This window comes from Scyliorhinus torazame, chromosome 3 (assembly GCF_047496885.1).
Source record: "Scyliorhinus torazame isolate Kashiwa2021f chromosome 3, sScyTor2.1, whole genome shotgun sequence".
NCBI lineage: Eukaryota > Metazoa > Chordata > Chondrichthyes > Carcharhiniformes > Scyliorhinidae > Scyliorhinus > Scyliorhinus torazame.
In genome coordinates this window covers 181,933,568-181,958,913 of record NC_092709.1, presented here as the reverse complement: position 1 = coordinate 181,958,913, position 25,346 = coordinate 181,933,568, and the positions used below count along the sequence as shown (strand labels likewise).

Genomic DNA, 25,346 nt, shown 5'->3' with positions numbered 1-25,346 from the left:
TTTAACCTTGCCTTGCTGGCCTATCGATCGGCCCCGTTATCCACGGGCCTCTCGCCAGCGCAGCTACTAATGGGTCGCTCCCTCAGGACGACGGTACCTTCCGTCCTGGCACCGACAACAGACCATGAGGCGGTTCTTCGGGACATGCAACTGCAGCGTGATCGCCAGAAAGGTCGGTACGACACACGAGCGACGGACCTGCCCCCCCTGTCCTCCGGAGACAAAGTACGCGTCCATCAACCGTATGGTGGCTGGTCAGCACCGGCCGAAGTCCTCCGACAAGTGGCTCCCCGCTCGTTCCTGGTTCGCATGCCGGATGGTTCCGTGCGTCGCCGCAATCGGCGCGCCCTTCGCCGACTTCCACGTTCACAGCCACACAACACGCCAGATCCTCAACAGGCTTCCGAGGATGACTTTGTGGAGCTGCCGCACATCACGCCCTTTCCATCGCCACCCATGGCCATGCCTGCACAGCAGCCGGTGGTTCTTGATCCACCCTTAAGGCGGTCAACCCGAATTCGTCGCAAACCCATTAGAATGGACTTATAATACAGTTCATATGTTTAATAAGTTGGACAATTTTACATGATAACCTGTTGTTGTTTATCGTTCCAGATGTCGTCTGACTGGACAACTGTTCAAAATTTTTTTTCTTCTTCTCTCGTTCGCATTTCTGTTATGTTATGGTACAACTGGATTCATGTGACGCACTCGACATCGCCCCATGTACATAGTTCCGTCATAGACACATGCTGCACACGACACACACACACTCTTAGATGCACTCACGTCACGATCATATTTATTACCACGTAGGCACATATCTTTGTAAAAAGGGGGGATGTCATGATATTCAAACACACACATCATGATGGACACACTAACAGGCAAATCAGAGTACACAACACCACAACCAATCACAGACAAGAACACCAACCACATAAAAAGCACGAGCACGACACCTGGAGGTCAGTAGGTCTGGGGAGAAGGAAGCATGAAAGAGCTGTTGAAACACCACAAGCAGGGAGCCCCCCACGTGCAGAGTGCAAAGACCAAGTTGTAAATAGCAAGTTTAAATAAACAAGTGTTGTACCATATGCAACTGTGTTGGCTCTTCTGTGTGTTAGAACACCCAACACCACACCGACTATATCCATAGCGACAGGGGGTCCTCCTTTATGAGTGAGGAACTGCGTCAATTCCTGCTCAGCAGGGGCATAGCCTCGAGCAGGACGACCAGTTACAACCCCCGGGGGAAAGGGCAGGTAGAAAGGGAGAATGGAACGGTCTGGAAGGCCGTCCTGCTGGCCCTCCGGTCTAGGAGCGACCCAATTTCCCGCTGGCAGGAAGTCCTCCCGGATGCCCTTCACTCTATCCGGTCCCTGCTGTGCACCACCACGAATCAAATGCCTCACGAGCATCTCCTCCTCTTTCCTAGGAAGTCCTCCTCTGGAACGCCACTTCCGACCTGGCTAGCAGCTCTGGGACCCATTCTGCTCCGGAAACATGTGTGGGCGCACAAGTCAGATCCGTTGGTGGAACGGGTGCATCTCCTTCACGCCAACCCGCAATATTCCTATGTGGAGTACCCCGATGGGCGACAGGACACGGTCTCCCTGCGAGATCTGGCGCCCGCCGGAGCTACCCTCCACCAACGCCAATCACCACCTCCTCACTCCCGCCGGTTCATCCCGCAGCCACCCCCTTCCCGGGGGGTTCGGTTCTCCTCCCAGACTCGCCCAGGAGTAAGGACACAGGGGACAGCGCTACGCTCCCAGAGTCGACGGGACCCGAGCCAGCGACATCACCACCACGGCCGAGACGATCAGACAGAACGACCAGGGCGCCCATCCGGCCCATCGAATCACTTTAACTCTCAACGTTTTCAGTTATTGTGTCTTGTTATAGTTATGGCATCATGCCGACCCTGTTTGGCCCGTTGGCCCAGGTTTCAGTTATTGTGTCTTATTATAGTTATGGCATCATGCCGACCCTGTTTGGCCCGTTGGCCCAGTTGAAGCGATAATTTTGTGTTTTGTTCAAAGTTACGGCACAGTACCGACTCTGTAAACCCCTACCACCATGCGAACCACCATCCCGCCGGGTTTTTTTTTCAACAAGGGGTGAATGTGGTGGTATGTATTAGGGGTAATACGGTACACCACGTGTCAACAGGCTATTGGTGGAGGGATTCCAGGTCCTGATAGGATCTGCCACCTACTGGACTCCACCCAGAAATGCCAGTATAAGAACCCAGTTTTTCCCTCCATTTTCCCTCAGCAGTTGCATTCTGTAACCACGCTGCTGAGGATAAAGTTCTGCTTACTAAAGCCTTCAATTGACATTACCTCAACCTGCCTCGCGTCATATTGACGGTGCTACAGTCCCTTCGTGCTAGACATCACCATCCGAGGAAAAAGGCTCTCACTGTCCACCCTATCCAATCCTCTGATCATCTTGTTGTGGTGAATGTATTATGCCAATGATCCATCATTGTGTTTGTATCTGTGCTGTTGCCCTTGTATTTGTATCTGTGCTATGCTGTTGCCCTTGTGGGCTCCTCCTATGTGCCATTGTATGGCATTATTCAGAGGGGAACATGTTGGGGCCTGTATGGGCTCCGCCCTTGGCTCCTCCCCTTGAAAGGATGTATAAAGAGCAGTGGACCTGTAAGTGGTTCTCAGTATTGGATCAGTCGCAGGCAGGCACTGTTCTAAGTTGATTAAAGCCACAGTTTACTTCTACTCCCGTCTCGAATTAATTGGTGGTCGCAACAATTTATTCAACTTCAACGCAACTATGGAATCGGCCCTCAAACCTGACCCATTGGAACTCGATACGCAGGCCGCGGAGGCGAAATAAATTTTTTCGCACTGGCTCCGCTGCTTCAAGGCCTATCTCGCAGCCTCCTCCACGCCTTCCGACACCGACAAACAGAAGCTGAGCCTCCTCCAGGCACGGGTGAGCCATCGAATCTCAGTTCAGCTCGACGAGGCCCCCTCCTATGCAGACGCTCTCGCGATGCTCGAACGCCTCTATGTACGGCCCGTGAACGAGGTCTACGCGCGACACATCTTCACCACTCGCCGCCAGGGCCCCGGGGAATCGCTAGAAGACTACCTATGCGACCTCAAAGCCCTTGCACGCAGCTGCAACTACCAGGCCGATATGACCACTCAACATATGGAACTCGCCAGCCGAGACGTCTACGTGGCGGGAGTCCGGTCCAACTACGTGAGACAGCACCTACTCGAAAAGGGGGCCCTGGACCTGGATCAGACGGTAAAGTTCGCCTCCTCTCTGGAAGTAGCGTTCCAGAGCCTTAACACGTTCCCGGCTGACCATGCGGCCTGTCATGGACCCCCGACCAAAGACTACCCCAGGCCTGTGCCGCGCGGCCGCCCGCCCACCATGGGGGGCTATTTCTGCAGCCAGTCCAAACACCCCCGGCAGCACTGTCCGGCCCGTAACGCGAACTTCAGCAGCTGCGGGCGAAAAGGACATTTCACCAAAGTTTGCCTGGCCAGGTCCAAGAACTCTAACTCACAGGCCCTATCCTCAGACTCACAGGCCCGCAGACCCTGCAGTGTGACAGCGTGTCTGCCGACTCCGCCCCCTGTAGACGCGTCATCAGCCTCGTGCTATCCGTGGGGGTAGCCATCTCCCAGCCCTCACAGCACGTGCGACTCACGGGGGCTGCCATATTGGCCACCCTCCCCCACGCGGCCAACGATCGGTAGCCTTCATGTTCGATAATACGCAGTGGGGTAAAATCAAGAACGATAAGATCTTGAGGTGGAGGATCGAATGCGCCACATATAATTACGATATAGTGTATCGTCCTGGGAAGCTCAACGAGCCCCCAGATGCCCTGTCCCGCGGCACATGCGCCAGCGTGCAAGATGACCGACTACGGGCTATCCACGATGACCTCTGCCACCAGGGGGTCACCTGGCTTATCCACTATATCAAGGCCCACAACCTGCCCTACTCTCATCCACTGCGTGCATCACGGCTTGGTAACGTCTGCCTTGATGCGGCTGAAGGCCAGGCAGGCCTCAGTCGTCAAGGGAAAGATGGTGGCTTTGATAAATGGGTGGGCTTTGTCCGCATAGTTGGAGACCCACTGGGCATAATATGAGAAAAACCGCAGGCATCTTTTCAGGGCCTTGGGGCAGTGGGGAAGGGGAGTTGCAGGAGGAGGCACATGCGGTCGGGGTCGGGCCCTAGGACTCCGTCTTCCACGACATAGCCGAGGATGGCTGTCGGGTTGTGCGGAAAACGCATTTCTCCTTGTTGTAGGTGAAATTAAGGGCTTGGGCAGTTTGGAGGAACGGCTGAAGGGTAGCGTCGTGGTCCTGCTAATCATGGCCGCAGATGGTGACATTATTCAAGTACGGGAACGTGGCCCGCAGCCCGTACTGGTCAACCATTCGGTCCATCATTCTTTGGAAGACCGAGACCCCATTGGTGATGCCGAAGGGGACCCTGAGGAAGTGGAAGAGGCGGCAGTCTGCCTCAAAGGCAGTGTAGTGGCGGTCTTCCGGGCAGATGGTAGCTGGTGGTATGCGGACTTCAGATCTACCGTGGAGAAAACCGGGTAGTGTGCGATCTGGTTTACCATGTCATGCGATCCAGGGAAGGGGGTACGCATCAAGTTGCGTGTACCGATTTATGGTCTGGCTGTAGTCTACAACCATCTGGTTCTTTTCCCCGGTCCTGCCGACCACCACTTGGGCTCTCCAGTGGCTATTTAGGGCAGCACGGTAGCATGGTGGTTAGCACAATTGCTTCACAGCTCCAGCGTCCCAGGTTCAATTCCCGGCTTGGGTCACCGTCTGTGCGGAGTCTGCACGTTGTCCCCGTGTGTGCGTGGGTTTCCTCCGGGTGCCCCGATTTCCTCCCACAGACCAAAGATGTGCAGGTTGGGAGGATTGGCCGTGCTAAATTGCCCTTAGTGTCTAAAATTGCCCTTAGAGTTGGGTGGGGTTACTGGGTTATGGGGATAGGGTGGAGGTGTTGACCTTGGGTAGGGTGCTCTTTCCAAGAGCCGGTGCAGACTCGATGGGCCGAATGGCCTCCTTCTGCACTGTACATTCTATGATTCTATGATTACTGGCCTCGATGATCCGCTCCCTCAAGAGCCGCTGGACCTCCGACTTGATAAAAGTCCTGTCCTGGGCACTGTACCGCCTGCTCCTAGTGGTGACGGGTTTACAGTCGGAGGTGAGGTTCGCGAAGAGCGAGGGGGGGGGCCTTAAGGGTCGCGAGGCTACGTACGGTGAGAGGGGGTACGGGTCGGCCAAACTTCAGGGTCAGGCTTCGGAGTTTGCACTGGAAATCCAGTCCTAACAAGAGAGGAGCGCAGAGATGGGAAAGGACATAGAGTTTAAAATTGGCATACTCGGCGCCCTGTATCGTGAGGTTTGCGACACAGTACCCCCGGATGTGCACTGAATGTGATCCGGAAGCAAGGGAGATTGTTTGGGATGTGGGGGAAATCTGGAGGGAACAGCGCCTTACCGTGTCCGGATGGATGAAGCTCTCTGTGCTCCCGGAGTCAAACAGACAGGGCGTTTCGTGCCCATTGACCCGGACAGTCATCATGCAGTTCTTGAGGTGCTTGGACCATGTCTGGTCGAGAGTGACAGCGCCGAGCTGTGGGTAGCGAGGTGGTTCCAAGATGGCGGTTCCCGTCGGTCGCACGTGTCGGGTGGCGTTGAAGATGGCGGCCCCCATGAGTCACACATGGCGGGCTGGGTTGAAGATGGCGGCCAAGATGGCGGCCCCCATGAGTCTTACATGTCGGGCGGAATTAAAGATGGCGGCCCCCACGGATAGCACAAGGCGGATGATGCGTCAGAAGAGGGCAGTACCGGCAGGCACGCAGCCACGCTGCGGGGTCTGCGGGCCAATGAGTCGGGCCTGTGATTTTGAAACTTTGGGCCGGGCCAAGCAGACTTTGGCAAAATGTGCTTTCTTGCCGCATTCGGTGCAGGTCGCGTTCCGAGCTGGGCAACGCTGCCTGGGGTGCTGGTTCTGACCGCAGGAATAGCAAGACGGCCCCCCCGGGTTGGGTGGGCAGCAGCGCGGCACAGGCCTGGGACACCCTTGGGTTGGGTGATGGCCGCACCTCTGGCGCCCACGAGGAAATCGCGTGGTCAGAGGGGAAAGCATTTAGGCTCTGGAAGGTTACCTCTAACGAGGTGGATAGTTTTACCGTTTCTTCTAGGTCTAGGGCGCCCTTTTCGAGCAGACGTTGTCTGACATAGCTGGACCGGAGCAGCCACATAGGTATCCCGGATGGCGAGTTCCATGTGCTGCGAGGCCGTGACGCCCTTGTAGTTACAGTTTCGAGCGAGTACCCGCAGATCGGGTAGGTATTCCTCCAGCGATTCCCTGGGGCATTGATGACGAGTGGTGAGGAGATGCCGCGCGAACACTTCGTTCACCGGCCTCACGTAATGTCTTTTCAGGATCGCTCGATTAGTAAAGAGATTCTGTGGCTCACCCGGGCGTGGAGGAGACTCAGCTTGTGTGCCTCGGTGACGGCGGGCGAGGAGGCGAGGTAGGCCTCAAAGCAGCGGAGCCAATGTGAGAAGATTCCTTTGGCTTCAGCTGCCTGTGGGTTGAGTTCCAGTCGATCAGGTTTGAGGGCGGCTTCCATTGCGATATCTTAGCTTATTAAATTGATGCGACCATCAATGCACACGAGACGATTCGTAGAAGTGAACAGTGGTTTCAATAAGCTCGATCTGTGCCTGCCTGTGACTGCTCTGTACTGAGTGCCGCCTACAGGCTGCAGATTTATATACCACCCCCGAGGGGCAGGAGCCCACAGAGGCATCAACATAATACAGTACAATACAGTGGTGAATTGCAGTAGCAATACATTCACCACAATTTTCTACACTACGGCAGGATGCTATGTAATGATTAGTTGCTTCTACTAAACATATTCTTTGACAGAGCTATATCACAGTACAGACGACTGTTACTCCCGTCCCTCTTAGTTCACCTTTCATAGATTTCATAGAATTTACAGTGCAGAAGGAGGCCATTCAGCCCATCGTGTCTGTACCAGCCTTTGGAAAGAGCACCCTACTTAAGCCCCACGCCTCCATCCTATCCCCTTTATTCCCGTAACCCAACTTAACCTTTTTTTTGGACACTAATGGCAATTTAGAATGGCCAATCCACCTAGCCTGCACATCTTTGGACTGTGGGAGGAAACCAAAGGACCCGGAGGAAACCCACGCCCACACGGAGAGAACGTGCAAACTCCACATAGCCAATGACCGAAGGGAATCGAACCTGGGACCCTGGAGCTGTGAAGCAACGGTGCTAACCACTATGCTACCGTGCTGCCCACCTCTCGGAGATCGTGACAAAAGTCACCACATCCTTTGAGTAAATTTTGTATTATGAGGTGAATATAATCGCCAAAAGCATGGAAGTCTTATTGGACAACTCTGATGTAGACAATGTCTATCTATTAATCTACGTCCATCAGTGTGCCATAGACTTATTTGTTTCGTAATTGCACCGCTTTAATAGTTTCAGAAAATCTTCCCTGAACCATCCTGAGTTTCATATGGGCAGTTGCTCTTCACAGGTCAGTAAATCATTCAGTTCTACATTTGAACTAAATTAGTTCCAGATGTTACATTTGAGCTAAATTCTGCTCAACCCAACACTTGGTTATTTGTAGAGGACTCTAACTGGTACCTCAGCTGACCCGAGCAAACAGCAGGGGAAGTGAGTTTGTTCTGGACATGGCAAATTCGAGCTAGCATCAGAGTTGATTGATGACCTTTTAAAATGAATGCGCTGGATATGGGATACCTACTCTGATCACACAGACCCCTGGATTTTCCTCAGTCTTGTTGGGCGATGAAGCGCAATGTACCAACACTGCCTGAGAGCACCGCTCCAGTCCTCTCTTCGAGGCACTGCACTGGTGCCTGCGCTTGTAAGGCAGCGCCACCTAAAGTCGTGACCAGGAGGTCCTCCAAACGTTTGCTACTTCCTGCTTCTCTCGACTTCGTGCGGTTACCGGCGGTGGGCGGTGTGATTGTGAGAGTAGAAATTAGTCTAAGCGCTGCATTTGCATTCAATGAAATGCTAGCTGGTAACCTCAACGAAATACCGAGTATATTTCCGCGAGGGGGAAATAAAACAACTTGTGTGTTGTTCCGAAGGGTGTTAGAAGTGAACACCGTGCAAGCGGAGGGAGACAGCCACACACCCAGCACATAGGTTTTCAGGACTGTGCTGGCTCAGGTAGGTTGTGTCTAAGGGTGCAAGAAACGTATGTAATCGGCTGGGCCACACAGTGCATTTTCACAAAACTTCCAACAAAGCTCAGGTTCTTTTACAAATGCATTAGTATCATGAATTAGTTTGTGTCTATAAGCCTGTTGCAAAATAGTTATGATTAGTTGGACATGATAGGTGTCCGGAAGTGTCTGATATATATTTCACAATTAATTCTTATTTTGTAGTGTGAGTAATTAACGAGCTAGATACCATTTTAGCTTCCTGAACGTATATATCAAAATAATATAGATAACAGGAGCTTTAAAGAGCCACTACACCCACTTACATTTCCTTCCAAGATGTGGTTGTAAAGATGAGTTGTGCGGTAATATCATTACGAATTGATCAAGTTTACTGTGCCAAATTTAAGTTATTTGTATCAGCCCATCTGCTCAAGTACATATTTACCATAATGACCAGTGAATACCAAGAACCAAACTCGCCCACAAATTTCTCAAGTTAAAAGTAAAACATAGCAGGTACTGGGAATTGGATTAGAAAGCCAGCGATGTTGGGAGTACTCAGCAGGTCAGAGGATCACCTGTGGACAAGACAGGCAAAGCAATGTATTGTCTGTGCACCCAGAAGCTGAGTAAATCAAGGAGGCAGATCCTTACTGTGGATACTCTTTGAAATGAGATGGTTCCAAGAGTGTGTGATAATGCCCCTTTTAACCACATTAGCTTTTAAAATAGTGTATTTGTTTAAATGGAGCAAGTGGCACACACTGATTACTGTGGCCAATCTCATGAGTAATCTGAACTGTTGCACACTATTGCTGAACCTAAACTGGCTTTGTCAATGCGTATCTGTGTGAGCTTGTTGAGCTTGTACTGCTGCAGATGTCAATTGTTTTAATATTCCAAGGGGAACTTGATGCTGAGATATTTGAAACGATTCTGGATTTTGGTGACTTTGAAAGCAGAAGTTGAAATGAAACCATCTCCTTTCAAAGAATCAGTCTTCCAAATATTACATTTCTAACTTGAAAGTAAACTGTCGGCTTCAGGGGTTGATGTACCCCATTCTGTATAAAGCAACAGCTGGCGAACACATTACAGCTGTAGACCCCATTCAATGTTTCTGTGAGAAATGCTTCTTTGCATAGAAAGCATAAAGCAATGTGTGTCACAGTTCCAACACATCTGTAACTCATTTCTGGATAACTTTAGAAAATAAATCGATTTTCCCCACTATTTTTTGTCCACAGGAGCAAGTTTTGTTTGTGTGTTTGTGTATACACACATAATACGCACATGCAAGTTGAGATGATTGTAAAGAAAACACGGGATCCTTGACTTTATTAATAGAGGAATGGAGTATGAAAGTGGGGAAGTTATGCTAAACCTTTATAAAGCTCCAGCTATGCCTCATCTGGGGTATTGCTGTTCAATTTGGGTACTGCACTTTGAGACAAATGTCCAGATCTCGGAAAGGATGCAGACGAGATTTACTAGAATGGTGTTAGGAAATACTGGAGAAGAAGCTGTGATTGTTCTCCTAAGGTCAGAGAAGGTTAAGGGGAGATTTAATTGAGATGTGTAAAGATGGTGATTAGTTTTAATGGAGTAAATAACGAGAACTTTCCAGTGACCGAAGGCGGGGTAACCAACACACATCTAATGTGATTGGATACAGTTGCAAAATTAGGAAACACTTTATTACCACTGAGTTATTGTGATCTGGAATGCAATGGTGGAAACAGATCCATTACACTATTCAAAAGAGAATTGGACCAGTATATGAAGGGGAAAAATGACGAGTACAGGGAAAGAACAGGAGAGTGGAATTAACTTGATAACTATCCCAAAGAGGCTGTTCAGGTCTAGTGTGATGGATGGCTTCCTGCACTGTATCATTCTGTGATTCTATATTTTAACTACTATCATGATAGGGAGATATGAGGAACTTGAATCCAGAAATTTGGCAATTCAGGGGTTAAATAAACTGAGGGAAAAGACGGCTAGCAGCAGAGCCAGAGGGGTACGGCCACAGACTGAGTTACCTTGTCCTATTCAGACTTAACCTCTTTAGTGGGAATACATAGGATGCCCTGGTTAAGCCAGGAGGATCCACTCAAGATCCATTGTCATTTGTGGCAGCCTTGTTTGATCAGACATTAGCCCATCACAGGAGCGGTACAGTGGCTAGCACTGTTGGGGAGAATGTTTCAGGATTTTGACCCAATGACAGTGAAGGAACAGTGATATAGTTCAAGTCAGGGTGGTGTGTGACTTCGAGGGAACCTGGAGGTGGTGGTGCTGCCATGCATCTGCTGCTGCCCTTGTCCTAGGTTGTAGCGGTCATGGGTTTGGCAGGTGCTGTTGATGGAACCTGAGGTGAGTTGCCGCAGTACGTAAAGTGAAGGACTAAAGAAAGAAACAAAAATACTGAACCAACAAAAGAAACACTCATGATATAAATTGGAGGCCAACTATATGATCCAGAATTGGTGAACCCCTCTTGAGTCCAGGAAGCCAAGTCAAAAGATGAGGCCGCTGTTCCTCAAACTTGCATTAGGCTTCATTGGAACAGTGTAACAGGTCGAGGTCAGAGTGGGAGCAAGGTGGAGAATTGAAATGACAAGTGATGAAAAGTTCAGGATCATGGCCTGAGAGAAGGTGTTCCACAAAATGGTCACCTGCCTTTGTTTGATCTCTCCAGTGCAGAGGAGACCACATTGCCAGCAGCAAATACAGTATACTAAATTGATTGAAGTACATTTGCAAATTTTCAAGCTAGTCTCACTCTAATATGCAATTCCCTGAGGTACCAGAGGCATTGGGATCTAACCCCCTTTGCCTTGGAGACTCCGTTCAGTACTGGCCTCCACAAACAGGGACCAGATGAAATGACACTCGTGGGGGTCTCTCAGGGGATCGGAAGGTCCCCAGGTGCTTGCCTCTGGGCGGGGTGACACCAGGCACTGCTGGTGACAGCCTGGCATCCTGGGCAGTGCCCCCTGGGTGTCAGCCTGGCACTGTCAAGGTGCCCAGCTGGCACTGCCTGCTGGCAATTGTGCTGTGAATGTGCCAGGCTGGAATTTTCGCACATAGGTAGTAGAAATATGGAATGTCCTCCTTTAAACGACTATAGATTCTGTGTCAGTTTACATTTTTAAAACTGAGATTCACTATTTGTTTTTAGGCAGGGGCATCATCCTTTTGGCTAAAACTACACTACTTTCTTGAGAAATTACTAACATTTCCTAGGTTGCAAAATAAAAACCACCATCTACAATTTTTATGCTTCAGTTTGAACTGATGAAAGATGGAAGGAATGAACAACATGTCAGCGGTGTGATAGAGATGCCACACATTTGTCAGTGTCATTTAAGTACAAGTTACGGCTCACTTATCTGGAAAAATCACACTGCCATATCATGGCGTGCCACCTTTTGCTAAGTTATTCCAAGATTTCTGTCTCCATAATTGTCATAGTCGCCAACATTCTTATTTGCGGTAGACAGCTGGCATTTGGACCCTAAACTGCTCCATACACTTGGGAGTTCAAGCAGTCTTTCTCTACTTCTGACTGATTTCTCTCCAGTGATTTTCCCATTCACTTGTAGGAGCGACCATCCAGCCTGAAGCTCTGTGAAACAATGGGACTATATCAGTCTTCATTCTCTCCCTTGATGTATCACAACTTCAGTCGCTGATGGTTTATCAGACCTTACTGGCTCAACTTCAAAATGTCAATAATGCCAACTCTGCATCACTATTATTGCTACTCGTCTGTGAGATCACTGTTGGCACTCTCCAGTTGGGAAACATGTTTTTCAAAGTGCTTTCAAAATGTCCACGGAGTTTTAAAGTTAGTCTAGTTAAATTTGTCAACTTGTACGAGTACTTGAAGTACTTTTCAGCTCAGACAGTAGTAAGGGAGCTTGGTGCAAGGGGAATAGGTGGAAAGCAGAACGTCGAAGAGAGTAGGCTAAGGAAAAGGAGAAATGAAAGAGGGAAATGGTCAGAGACATCCACTGTCTGGTCTTAATACAAAAACACTGGACAGCATTGACATAGACTGCAGCTTTAGCATCCTGTGTTGTGCAGTGGAAGAAGAGACTTGGGCGGGTGCAATTAATTAGTTAATACTTGTTAGCATTATACTTTGTGAAGCCAGTTATGGGTGTTTGCCATTTATTGACATTTAATCTTTCAAAATTTGTTTTGCTGATTAAACCCAAATTCATTTGAAAGCAGAGATCTGTTTTATTTTCTTAACCTGAGAAAGTATGCTCACAGTTGATTTCACCTAATTTCATTTACTTTGGCTCATATTCAAGAGAAAATGAAAAGGCTGGAGGTCTACTAATTATTGTTTAGAGTGTTCCATGTACTTTTGGTTGATATGTGACTGATGTGTTGAACAGAGCTACAGCACTGAAACCAGGTTCTTCAGTCAGGTTTACCTGTGGCATAGCTCCCCCTTCTCAGCAGTGCTCTGGCTGGATGACCTTTTGGTATTTATTATTTCTATCTCCTTTTTTTTCTGACATTGTTCGCATTGTGTGATGTGATGTCAGTTGAAATATGTATGAACTCCTAGGTTCCAGTAATGTGAATGTATAGTTTCAAAGTGTCTTGCATTCAGTTGACATGGTTATGAGAGAATCTGTACTGTATTTCCACTTGCAAATACAGGTGGGAGAGGTATAATTAGTTTGTACGGAACAACAAAGGTTGCAGTGGCGTAGTTGGGCAGCAGGGTAGCATAGTGATGGGCAGCATGTTAGCACAGTGGTTAGCATGTTGCTTCACAGTGCCAGGGCCCCCGATTCAATTCCCACTTGGGCCACTGTCATGCGGAGTCTGCATGTTCTCATGTCTGCGTGGGTTTCCTCCAGGTGCTCCGTTTTCGCCCCACAAGTTCTGAAAGACGTGCTTGTTAGGCAATTTGGACATTCTGAATCCTCACTCTTTGTACCTGAACAGGCGCCGGAGTGTGGTGACCAGGGGATTTTCACAGTAACTTCATTGCAGTGTTAATGTAAGCCTACTTGTGACAACAATACATTATTATAGTGGTATTGTCGCTGGACTACTAATCTAGAGACCCAGGGTAATGCTCTGTGGACCCGGGTTTGAATCCCACTACAGATAGTGAAATTTGAATTCGATAAAAAATCTAATGTCAATCGTCATGAAATCCATCTGGTTCGCTGAAAAATCTATTCTTACCCGGTCTGGCCCACATGTGACTGCAAATCCACAGCAATGTGGTTGACTCTTAAATGCCCTCAGGGATGAACAATAAATGCTGGCCCAGTCAGCAACGCCCACATTCCATGAACGAATGATAAAAAAAATGGAGACAGGTTATTTAGCAGATACAATGCTAGGAGCCAAGGCCAACCATTGAAAATATATTTTCAAAGCACATTTGTGTCCTTCTCCAGCAATTAAAGTGACCGTATTTGTTTGCCGATATCAGGATACAAAAGGCACTGACCTAACATTGATTAAAGTCACTTGGTAGTACAGAAACAAGTATTGCTGAGAAAAGGCTTCCCATGCCTAAACCAGTTAGGATTGACCTCCCTGGTTTGAAGTCAAACAAAATCCTGGTAGTTCACTGTTCCCTGCAGCATTCTCCATGGTAACACCTCTATGAATTAGAGTCCAACCAATCACGACTCACCATCTTGTGCAGCATAAATTAGTCTTCCCTTCTGAGATTTGGTATTCTTCCGTATCTGCCCTGATGAGTACAAGATGGAAAGCTTCAACAGCATGTCTCCCTTTTAGGCCTATAATTTGCATGCATCAGGAAGCATTGTTCAACTATTGTAGTTTAGATGACAGTATAAAAGCCACCTGAAGACTCTCTCTTCCCCCCCCCCCCCACCCAACCACCAACCACCACCCACCACCACCACCACCAAAGCAAATGCCATTTATATGCACATTTTCCAGGATATATAATTCCTTGATCATCTAGGAAGTAGGCAACAGAAAGATTTGGTTGAGATCAGTGAGACCAAGGTAGTGATTCCCAGGTAGTTCAACTTGTTCTCTCAATTAAGAACTCAGTTGTATGTCAGGTATGCAGCCCTCAGACTTACGGGAAGGACTGGGCCACGATGGGGACAAAGAACAAAGAACAAAGAACAAAGAAATGTACAGCACAGGAACAGGCCCTTCGGCCCTCCAAGCCCGTGCCGACCATACTGCCCGACTAAACTACAATCTTCTACACTTCCTGGGTCCGTATCCTTCTATTCCCATCCTATTCATATATTTGTCAAGATGCCCCTTAAATGTCCCTATCGTCCCTGCCTCCACTACCTCCTCCGGTAGTGAGTTCCAGGCACCCACTACCCTCTGCGTAAAAAACTTGCCTCGTACATCTACTCTAAACTTTGCCCCTCTCACCTTAAACCTATGCCCCCTAGTAATTGACCCCTCTACCCTGGGGAAAAGCCTCTGACTATCCACTCTGTCTATGCCCCTCATAATTTTGTATACCTCTATCAGGTCGCCCCTCAACCTCCTTCGTTCCAGTGAGAACAAACCGAGTTTATTCAATCGCTCCTCATAGCTTATGCCCTCCATACCAGGCAACATTCTGGTAAATCTCTTCTGCACCCTCTCTAAAGCCTCCACATCCTTCTGGTAGTGTGGCGACCAGAATTGAACACTATACTCCAAGTGTGGCCTAACTAAGGTTCTATACAGCTGCAACATGACTTGCCAATTCTTATACTCAATGCCCCGGCCAATGAAGGCAAGCATGCCGTATGCCTTCTTGCCTACCTTCTCCACCTGTGTAGCCCCTTTCAGTGATCTGTGGACCTGTACTCCTAGATCTCTTTGACTTTCAATACTCCTGAGGGTTCTACCATTCACTGTATATTCCCTACCTGCATTAGCCCTTCCAAAATGCATTACCTCACATTTGTCCAGGTTAAACTCCATCTGCCATCTCTCCGCCCAAGTCTCCAGACAATCTAAATCCTGCTGTATCCTCAGACAGTCCTCATCGCTATCCGCAATTCCACCAACCTTTGTGTCGTCTGCAAACTTACTAATCAGACCAGTTACATTTTCCTCCAAATCATTTATATATACTACAAAGAGCAAAGGTCCCAGCACTGATCCCTGTGGAACACCACTGGTCACAGCCCTCCAATTAGAAAAGCATCCCTCCATTGCTACCCTCTGCCTTCTATGGCCTAGCCAGTTCTGTATCCACCTTGCCAGTTCACCCCTGATCCCGTGTGACTTCACCTCAGTGATGAATGAATGGCTGGCTGGGAGATGGTGAGTTACTTTTGTTAGGGACGTGGGAGTTGATAGCAGGGCAGCATTTGTTGCCCATCTGACTTGAGGTTTTTTTTAAAGCATTAACGTCAGCCATGGAATGTGGTTGGTAGAGCTCAGGCCAAGTCGGGGCAGCACCTTCCCTTTGTGATGGACATTTTTGAACTAGTTAAATTTTCCATGACAATCTGGCAGTGTTTCTGATTATTTTGTTTTCTGGTGGTAGCCTGCAATTTACTAAATTTATTTAATTTAAGCTTGAAGTTATGACCTTTGGCTTGCCAGCCAGTACCAATTACCCCCAACGTACCCGAGTGGGAATGTGAGCATTGAAAGCAATGTGTGGTGAACATGCAGTTAAATAGGTCAATGTGGTTGAGGTGTTGGCACTGATATTTTGCCAAAGTCGAGGACATTCTGAGTTTAAGTAAATGATCAAGGGATTAAGGGAGAGTTTATAAAAAAATAAAAAATAAAAAAAATTCCTCTAAAGATGACTTCTATGCTTGGTGAGGTTATGTAAAAGTAGCGATGAAGATGCTGTGAAAGAGATAAGGATGTGGTAGAAAATAGCAAGCTCAAGGTGCTCCTGCTCTGACCGTAAGTCACTTCCTCTGAGAAACTCTGTTTTTGTGATGTGCCTGAGAATGTGATGAAGTGCAATCTTAAGTTTTCTTTTCATAATGATGATTGAGCAACCCCAATAGCCAACTGTAATTTGCGCTTACCTGAACTGTTTTCTCAACTCATGATTGTTTTGATTCAACACAACAATGTGTGCTGGTGACTGTTTTGGCAAAATCAGACTGCTTCCTGTTCCTTCCTCCCGCATTCTCAGCGGGTTGATACAAGGGTGTATTCAATTTTCTTCAATCGAGGAGCAAAATCCTGAGCAGTGACTTGCTGGAGGGCCAGTCTCGTGCACCTATTCTGCAGCACCGCCGTATATTTTCCTTCTTCCAATGCTGCCTGTCTCTTTATCAAATTGGCTCCAATAGTATCTCCAGCAATCAGCACCCACCCACTATGAGGCAAAGTTGAATGTGGATCAGCATAAGGGCCACAGATAGCCTTCAGGCCACATTACAACTATTCCTGGTGTCAACTAAATGAAGCACATCTGCTTTGTCTAGCCAATGGTATTGGTTGCGCGATTGAAATTGGGGAAATAGGAGAGGTTACAACACTTATCACAACAGGGGTGATAAGTGTGACAGTGCAATAGTTATAGTGGATTCAATTGTAAGGGGAATCGACGGGTATTTCTGTGCCTGCAAACGAGTCTCCAGGATGGCGTGTTGCCTCCCTGGAGCTAGAGTCAAGATGTCTCGGAGCGGGTACAGGACATTCTGGAGGGGGAACAGCCAGTGGTCGTGCTACACATCGTTACAAACGACATAGGTAAAAAAAAAGGGGTGAGGTCCTAAAAGCAGAATACAGGGAGCTAGGAAGGAAGTTAAGAAATCGGACCTCGAAGGTAGTGATCTCAGGGTTACTACTGGTGCTACGTGCTAGTCAGATTAGAAATGACAGGATATGTAGGATGAATACGTGGCTGAAGGGATGGTGTCAGGGGGAGCGTTTCATATTCCTGGGGCATTGGGACTGGTTCTGGTGGAGGTGGGACCTGTACAAATTTGATGGGTGACACCTGGGCAGGACTGGAACTGATGTCCGAGGGGGCTATTTGCTAGAGCGGTTGGGGAGTGTTTAAACTAATGTGGCAGGGGGCTGGGAACCGATGCAGGAAGTCGGAAGGAAAGTTTAAGGCAGAGAAGCCATAGTCAAAAATCAAAAAGGGCGACAGGACAAGGTACAGTGACTGAGGGGAGCTCAGTGAATTGGCCCAGTAATACGAAAAGGAATAAAACGGGAAGTAAAAACAGAAATGGAAAGCGACGCGGCAGGTTGTTACATGAAGATGTAACAAGGAAAATTAGGAGAAAAGTTAAGAGGAAAAATAACTTGGGAGAGGTTACTGATCAAGGTGTTAAGATTCAAAACAGAGGTATAATAGCCAACATAAGTGTACTTTATCTGAATGCTCGTAGTATTCGGAATAAGGTAAATTAGTTGATAGCGCAAATCATTGTGAATGACTATGATTTAGTGGCCATTACTGAAACATGGTTAAAGGATGGTCATGACTGGGAGTTAAATATCCAAGGGTATCAAACTATTTGGAAGGACAGAGTGGATGGTAAGGGAGGTGGTGTAACTTATTTAAGGATGACATCCGGGCAATAGTAAGGGATGACATTGGTGCTATGGAGGATAAGGTTGAATCCATTTGAGTGGAAATCAGGAATGGTAAGGTGAAAAACTCACAGATAGGAGTAGTCTATAGGCCACCAAATAGTAATATTATGGTGGGGCAGGCAGTAAACAAAGAAATAACGGATGCATGTAGAAATGGTACAGCAGTTATCATGGGGGATTTTAATCCACATGTCGATTGGTTTAACCAGGTCGGTCAAGGCAGCCTTGAGGAGGAGTTTAGAGAATGTATCCGCGATAGTTTCCTAGAACAGTATGTAATGGAGCCTAGCGGTCCTAGATCTGGTCCTGTGTAATGAGACAGAATTCATTAATTATCTCATAGTTAGGGATCCTCTCGGAAGGAGCGATCACAATATGGTGGAATTTAAAATACAGATGGAGGGTGAGAAGGTAAAATCAAACACTGGTGTTTTGTGCTTAAACAAAGGGGATTATAATGGGATGAGAGAGGAGCTAGCGGAGGTAGACTGGGAGCAAAGACTTTATGATGAAGCAGTTGAGGAACAGTGGAGAACCTTCCAAGCAATTTTTCACAGTGCTCAGCAAAGGTTTATACCAACAAAATGGAAGGACAGTCAAAAGAGGGAAAATCGACCGTGGATATCTAAGGAAATAAGGGAGATTATCAATTTGAAGGAAAAAGAATACAAAGTGGCAAAGATTAGTGGGAGACTAGAGGAGTGGGAAATCTTTAGGGGCAACAGAAAGCTACTAAAAAGCTATAAAGAAGAGTAAGATAGATTATGAGAGTAAACTTGCTCAGAATATAAAAAGATAGTAAAAGTTTCTACAAATATATAAAACAAAAAAGAGTGGCTTAGGTAAATATTGGTCCTTTATTAAATCTCCCTTCTCATCCTCTAATGGGAGATGAGGAAATGGCTGAGGAACTGAACAGGTTTTTTAGGTCAGTCTTCACAGTGGAAGACACAAATAACATGCCAGTGACTGATGGAAATGAGGCAATGACGGGTGAGGACCTTGAGATGATTGTTATCACTAAGGAGGTAGTGATGGGCAAGCTAATGGGGCTAAAGGTAGACAAGTCTCCTGGCCCTAATGGAATGCATCCCAGAGTGTTAAAAGAGATGGCTAGGGAAATTGCAAATGCACTAGTGATAATTTCCCCAAATTCACTAGACTCTGGGGTGGTCCCGGCAGATTGGAAATTAGCAAATGTGACACCACTGTTTAAAAAAAAAAGGAGGTAGGCAGAAAACGGATAATTATAGGCCAGTTAGCTTAACTTCGGTAGTGGGGAAGATGCTGGAATTATCATTAAAGAAGAAATAGCGAGGCATCTGGATGGAAATTGTCCCATTGGGCATGCGCAGCATGGGTTCATAAACGGCAGGTCGTGCCTAACTAATTGAGTGGAATTGTTTGAGGACATTATCGGTGCGGTAGATAACGGGGAGCCAATGGATGTGGTATATCTGGATTTACAGAAAGCCTTTGACAAGGTGCCACACAAAAGGTTGCTGCATAAAATAAAGATGGATGGCATTAAGGGTAAAGTAATAGCATGGATAGAGGATTGGTTAATTAATAGAAAGCAAAGAGTGGGGATTAATGGGTGTTTCTCTGGTGTCCCTCAGCGATCAGTGTTGTGTCCACAATTGTTCACTATTTACATTGATGATTTGGAGTTGGGGACCAAGGGCAATGTGTCCAAGTTTGCAGACGACACTAAGATAAGTGGTAAAGCAAAAAGTGCACAGAATACTGGAAGTCTGCAGAGGGATTTGGATAGGCTAAGTGAATGGGCTAGGGTCTGGCAGATGGAATACAATGTTGACAAATGTGAGGTCATCCATTTTAGTAGGAATAACAGCAAAAGGGATTATTATTTAAATGATAAAATATTAAAACATGCTGCTGTGCAGAGAGACCTGGGTGTGCTAGTGCATGAGTTGCAAAAAGTTGGTTTGCAGGTGCAACAGGTGATTAAGAAGGCAAAATTTAATTTTGTCCTTCATAGCTCGAGGGATGGAGTTTAAGACTAGGGAGGTTATGCTGCAATTCTATCAGGTGTTAGTGAGGCCACACCTGGAGTATTGTGTTCAGTTTTGGTCTCCTTACCTGAGAAAGGACGTATTTGCACTGGAGGGTGTGCAGAGGAGATTCACTAGGTTAATCCCAGAGCTGAAGGGGTTGGATTACGAGGAGAGGTTGAGTAGACTGGGACTGTACTCGTTGGAATTTAGAAGGATGAGGGAGATCTTATTGAAACATATAAAATTATGGAGGGTATAGATAGGATAAATGCGGGCAGGTTGTTTACACTGGCGGGTGAAAGCAGAACAAGGGGGCAAAGCCTCAAAATAAGGGGAAGTTGATTTAGGACTGAGTTTAGGAGGAAATACTTCACCCAAAGTGTTGTGAATCTATGGAATTCCTTGCCCAGTGAAGCAGCAGAGGCTCCTTCATTAAATGTTTTTAAGAGAACGATGGATAGTTTTTTGAAGAATAAAGGGATTAAGGGTTATGGTGGTCAGGCCGGAAAGTGGAGCTGAGTCCACAAAAGATCAGACACGATCTCATTGAATGGCGGAGCAGGCTCGAGTGGCCAGATGGCCTACTCCTGATCCTAGTTCTTATGTTCTTATGTTCATTAATGGTAAAGTTAAACAGCTGTTATATTCGGTTATATTCTGGTAAAACTATTGTAATTGCAGGCACACTATTGAATTCATGAAAGAGGACTTGCCTGAGATTAAAAAGGTAAAGCTGCCTTCTTCAGAATAACGTTATTGAAGTCCATACTTCATTGTTGCAGCAAAATCAAGAGGACTTCAGTTTATTTAAGATATACAAATGCACTGAAACATTGATTTTAATCTACAAAACATTTTAAAGTGTATTGATATTGCTTATTTATGTTGAAGGAGAATTGTGGTGAGGAACCGGTGAATGGAACGGGAGAGAAATGCAATTTAAGAAATAGGAGTAGGAATTTGCTAAATGACCCCTCAAACCTGTATTGCCAATCAACCAGACCGATTGATGTCAACCTCAACTCCACTTGCTCATATATCTTGGCCTTCAATATTATCAATAATGGAGTATGCATAACACTGGGATTAGAGAATTCCCCAAAACACTCAACCTTCTGAGTGAAGATATATTTCCTCAGTCCTTAACGGCCAACCCCTTATTTTGACACCACGCCCCCTAGTTCTGGACTGTCGAGCGAGGGGAAACAAACTTTCTGTGTCATACCCTTTAAAGTTTCGATAAGAGCAACTTTCATTCTCGGCCCAATTTACTGAGCATCTCAACATTGGCTAATGCTTTAATCCCAGAAAGTTCACCCTTGATATAATTTTTCCAGGGTGCTTTTATTCCTCAATATAATGTATATTTAATGTGAATCCTTAAATACCATCTTTTTAAAACTTGGTCACCAGATGTTGGCATTGTTGGCTGGGCTAGTATTTATTGCTCATGCCTAGTTTCCCTTGAAAAGGTGGTGGTGAGTTACCTTCTTAAATCGCTGCAGCCCATGTAGGTACACACACAGTGCTGTTAGTAAGAAAGTTTCAGGGTTTTTATCCAGTGGCAGGGATGGAAGGTGATATATTTCCAAGCCAGGATTGTGTGTAGTCTGGAGGGGAATTTACAGGTGGTGATGTTTCCACGCACTTGTTGCCCTTGTCCTTTCAAGTGGTAGAGGTTGCAGGTTTGGAAGGTAATGTTGAATGAATCTTGGTGAGTAGCTGCAGTGCACCTTGTAAATCCAACACACAGTTGCCACTGTGCAACAGTGGTAAAGGGAATGAATGTTGATGGTGGTGGATGGGGGTGACAGTCAAGTGGGTTACTTTGTTCTGAAGGGTGTTGAGCTGAGTTTCATTGGAGCTGCACTCATCCAGACAAGTGGAGAGTACTCCTGACATGTGCGTCCTAGATGGTGGGCAGGTGCTCCTCCCAATATTATCATAGACAGATGCATCTGCACAGGTAGATTGGTGAGGACAAGATCAAGTAGCACAGCAACCAGATTGCCCCTCTGGATGTTGCAGATGGCCAGTGTGAATAAAGCACTGAGGGCCAGCATTCTACTCGCCCTCTTACCGTAATCATTTATTGGCCCTCTCTAACTGCCCCACCACCTTCCCTGTGGACACTAACCCAAACTCCATCTGGAGCTTCTGTTCTCCTTCAACAGCTCTGTCTCCAGGTCTCCGAATACCTCTGTCCACCCATAAGACCTAGGAGCCGACTTAGGCCACCTGGCCCATCGAGTCTGCTCCGCCATTCAATCATGGCTGATATTTTCTCATCCCCACTCTCCTGCCTTCTCCCCATAACCCCTGATCCCCTTATTGATCAAGAACCTATCTATCTCTGTCTTAAAGACACTCAGTGATTTGGCCTCCACAGCTTCTAGTTTTTCCTACAAGTGGAAACATCCTCTCCACATCCACTCTATCCAGGCCACGCAGTATCCTGTATGTTTCAATAAGATCACCCCCTCATCTTTCTAAGCTCCAATGAGTATAGACCCAGAGTCCTCAACCGTTCCTCATACGACAAGCTCTTCATTCCAGGGATCATTCTTGTGAACCTCCTTTGGACCCTTTCCAAGGCCAACACATCCTACCTTAGATATGGGGCCCAAAGCTGCTCAAAATACTCCAAATGGGGTCTGACCAGAGCCTTATATAGCCTCAGAGGTTCATCCCTGGTCTTGTATTCTAGCCCTCTTGACATGAATGCTAACATTGCATTTGCCTTCCTTAATGCCGACTGAACCTGTATGTTAACCTTAAGAGAATCGTGAACAAGGACTCCCAAGTCCCTTTGTGCTTCTGATTTTCGAAGCATCTTCCCATTTAGAAAATAGTCTCTGCCTCCATTTCTCCCTCCAAAGTGCATAACCTCTTCCGCATTGTATTCCATCTGCCACTTCTTTGCCCACTGTCCTAGCATGTCCAAGTCGTTTTGCAGCTTGCCTGCTTCCTCAAGAGTACCTGCCCATCTACAGATGTTTGTATTATCTGCAAACTTAGCAACATTGCCTTCAGTTCCTTCCTCCAGATGATTAATGTATATTGTGAAAAGTTGTGGTCCCAACACAGACCCCTGAGGCACACCACTAGTCACCCGATGCCATCCTGAAAACCTGAAAAAGACCCTTTTATCCCCACTCTCAGCCTTCTGCCAGTCAGCCAACCCTCCATGCCAGGATCTTACCCTTAACACCATGGGCTCTTAACTTCTTTAACAGTCTCCTATGCGGCACCTTGTCAAAGGCCTTCTGGAAATCTAAATAAATCGCGTCCACTGGTTCCCCTTTGTCTAACTTCCTTGTTACCTCCTCAAAGAACTTTAACAGATTTGTCAGACATGACCTCCCCTTGACGAAGCCGTGCTGACTCAGCCCTATTTTATCATGCACTTCCAAGTACTCCGCAATCTCATCTTTAATAATGGACTCTAAAATCTTAACAATGACCGAAGTCAGACTAATCGGCCTATAATTTCCTGTCTTCTGCTTCCTTCCCTTCTTAAACAGGGGTGTTACATTAGCCACTTTCCAGTTCTCTGGGGCCCTTCCTGCCTCCAGTGATTCCTGAAAGATCATCACCAATGCCTCCACAGTCTCTCTCAGCTATCTCTTTTAGAATCATGGACTGTAGTCCATCCGGTCCAGGTGATTTATCCACCTTCACGCCTTTCAGTTTCCCCAGAACCTTCTCTTTAGTAATGGTCACTGCACTCACCTCTGCCCCCTGGTTCTCCTGGAGCTCTGGCATCCCACTGGTGTCTTTCACCGTGACAAATTTGTTTCCTGTTATTACTTTTCCAGTACACATTTCCAGTGCGCCTCTCTTATCTTATATATACTGCAAAAAACTCTCCCTAACTTCTTTTACATTACTAGCTAGCTTGCACTCAATCTCCCCTTTTTTGCTTTTTTAGTTGTCCTCTGCACACTTTTAAAAGCTTCCCAATCCTCTGGTTTCCCACTAATTCTCGCCACTTTGTATGCTTTTTCTTTAGCTTTTATGCTGTCCTTGACTTCCCTCGTCAGCCATGGATGCCTTGTCCTCCCCTTAGCATGTTTCCTCCTCCTTGGGATGAATTCCTGTTGTGCCATCCGAATAACTCCCCAAATTGCCTGCCTTTGTTGTTCCACTGTCTTCCCTGCTAGGCTCCTTCTCCAATCAACTCTGGCCAGCTCCTCCCTCATGTCTTTGTAGTTACCCTTATTTCATTGTAATACCGTTACATCCGATTGCAGCTTCTCCCTCTCAAACAGCAGGGTAAATTCTATCATATTGTGGTCACTGCTTCCTCAGGATTCCTTCACCTTAAGTTCCCTAATGCAGTCTGCCTCATTGCACATCACCAAATCCAGAATTGCCTGTTCCCTAGTAGGCTCTGTCACCAGCTGCTCCAAAAAAACATCTCTTAGACATTCCACAAATTCCTTTTCTTGGAATCCACTACCAAGCTGATTTTCCAAATCCACCTGCATATTGAAGTCCCCTATGATTATTGTGTTATTGCCATTTTTACATGCCTTTTCTATCTCCTGGTTTATTTTCCTCCCCACATCCTGACTACTGTTAGTGGGCCTGTACATTACTCCCATCAGGGCCTTTTACCTTTGCGATTCCTCAACTCTACCCACAGAGATTCTATGCTTTCTGATCCTATATCGCTCCTTTCTATCAATTTAACTTCATTCCTTACTCACAATGCAACACCGACCCCTTTGCCCATTTGCCTGTCCTTTCGTTAGGACACATATCCTTGGATAATTAGATCCCAGCCCTGATCCCCTTGCAGCCATGCCTCTGTGATGGCCACAACATCGTACCTGCCAATTTCAATGTGTGCAACAAGCTCATTTACCTTGTTCCGTATACTGCGTACATTTAGGTACGTTACCCTCAATCCTGCATTGACCATCTACATTTTCACACTTGTCAGCTTTTTTGCACCTTCAGGATCTCATCTACGAGCCTTGCCATCTCTGCTCACTCCGCCTTCTCCCTATGCATCCAAATTGAAATAAATTCCCTTTAACCACCGCCTTGAGGCCTCCCACAGCGTGGCGGCCGTGACCTCCCCCGTAACATTTAGCTCCACAGACTCCCAAATGGCAGCCCTCACCCGCTTGCACACCACCTCATCCGCCAATAGCCTCACATCCAACGTCCACTGTGGGCGCTAAGCACCCCTCCCCAAGAGACCATGATTGCCGAATATTCCGAATCAACCACCCCACCAGCAAAGCCTTATCGAGCCCAAAAAAGTCAATCTGGGACTGCAACATCTTCCTTGGGTTCGACCGGTCCAAGCTCGGCTCAATAACCATATTAAAATCCCCCCCATCCCCCTGATCAACTGATGTCCGGAATCTTCCCCGGCTCAAAAAATCTACATCATCCCAGTTTGGGGCATAAATGTTTACCAGAGCCACTGGCAACCGCTCCAGCTTCCCACATACCATCACGAACCCCCGCC

General features: G+C 47.0%; 1 protein-coding gene across 4 annotated transcripts in view; it reads left to right on the top strand.

Moving 5' to 3' along the window:
* The first annotated feature begins 8,043 nt into the window (after positions 1-8,043).
* The window catches only part of arap2 (ArfGAP with RhoGAP domain, ankyrin repeat and PH domain 2), a 604,005-nt gene continuing 586,702 nt past the window's right edge, over positions 8,044-25,346 (top strand). For all 4 annotated transcript variants that reach the window (XM_072496549.1, XM_072496548.1, XM_072496547.1 and 1 more), the window contains exon 1: positions 8,044-8,283. The gene's annotated coding sequence lies outside the window, so the exon portion shown is untranslated. The remainder of the gene's footprint in view (positions 8,284-25,346) is intronic.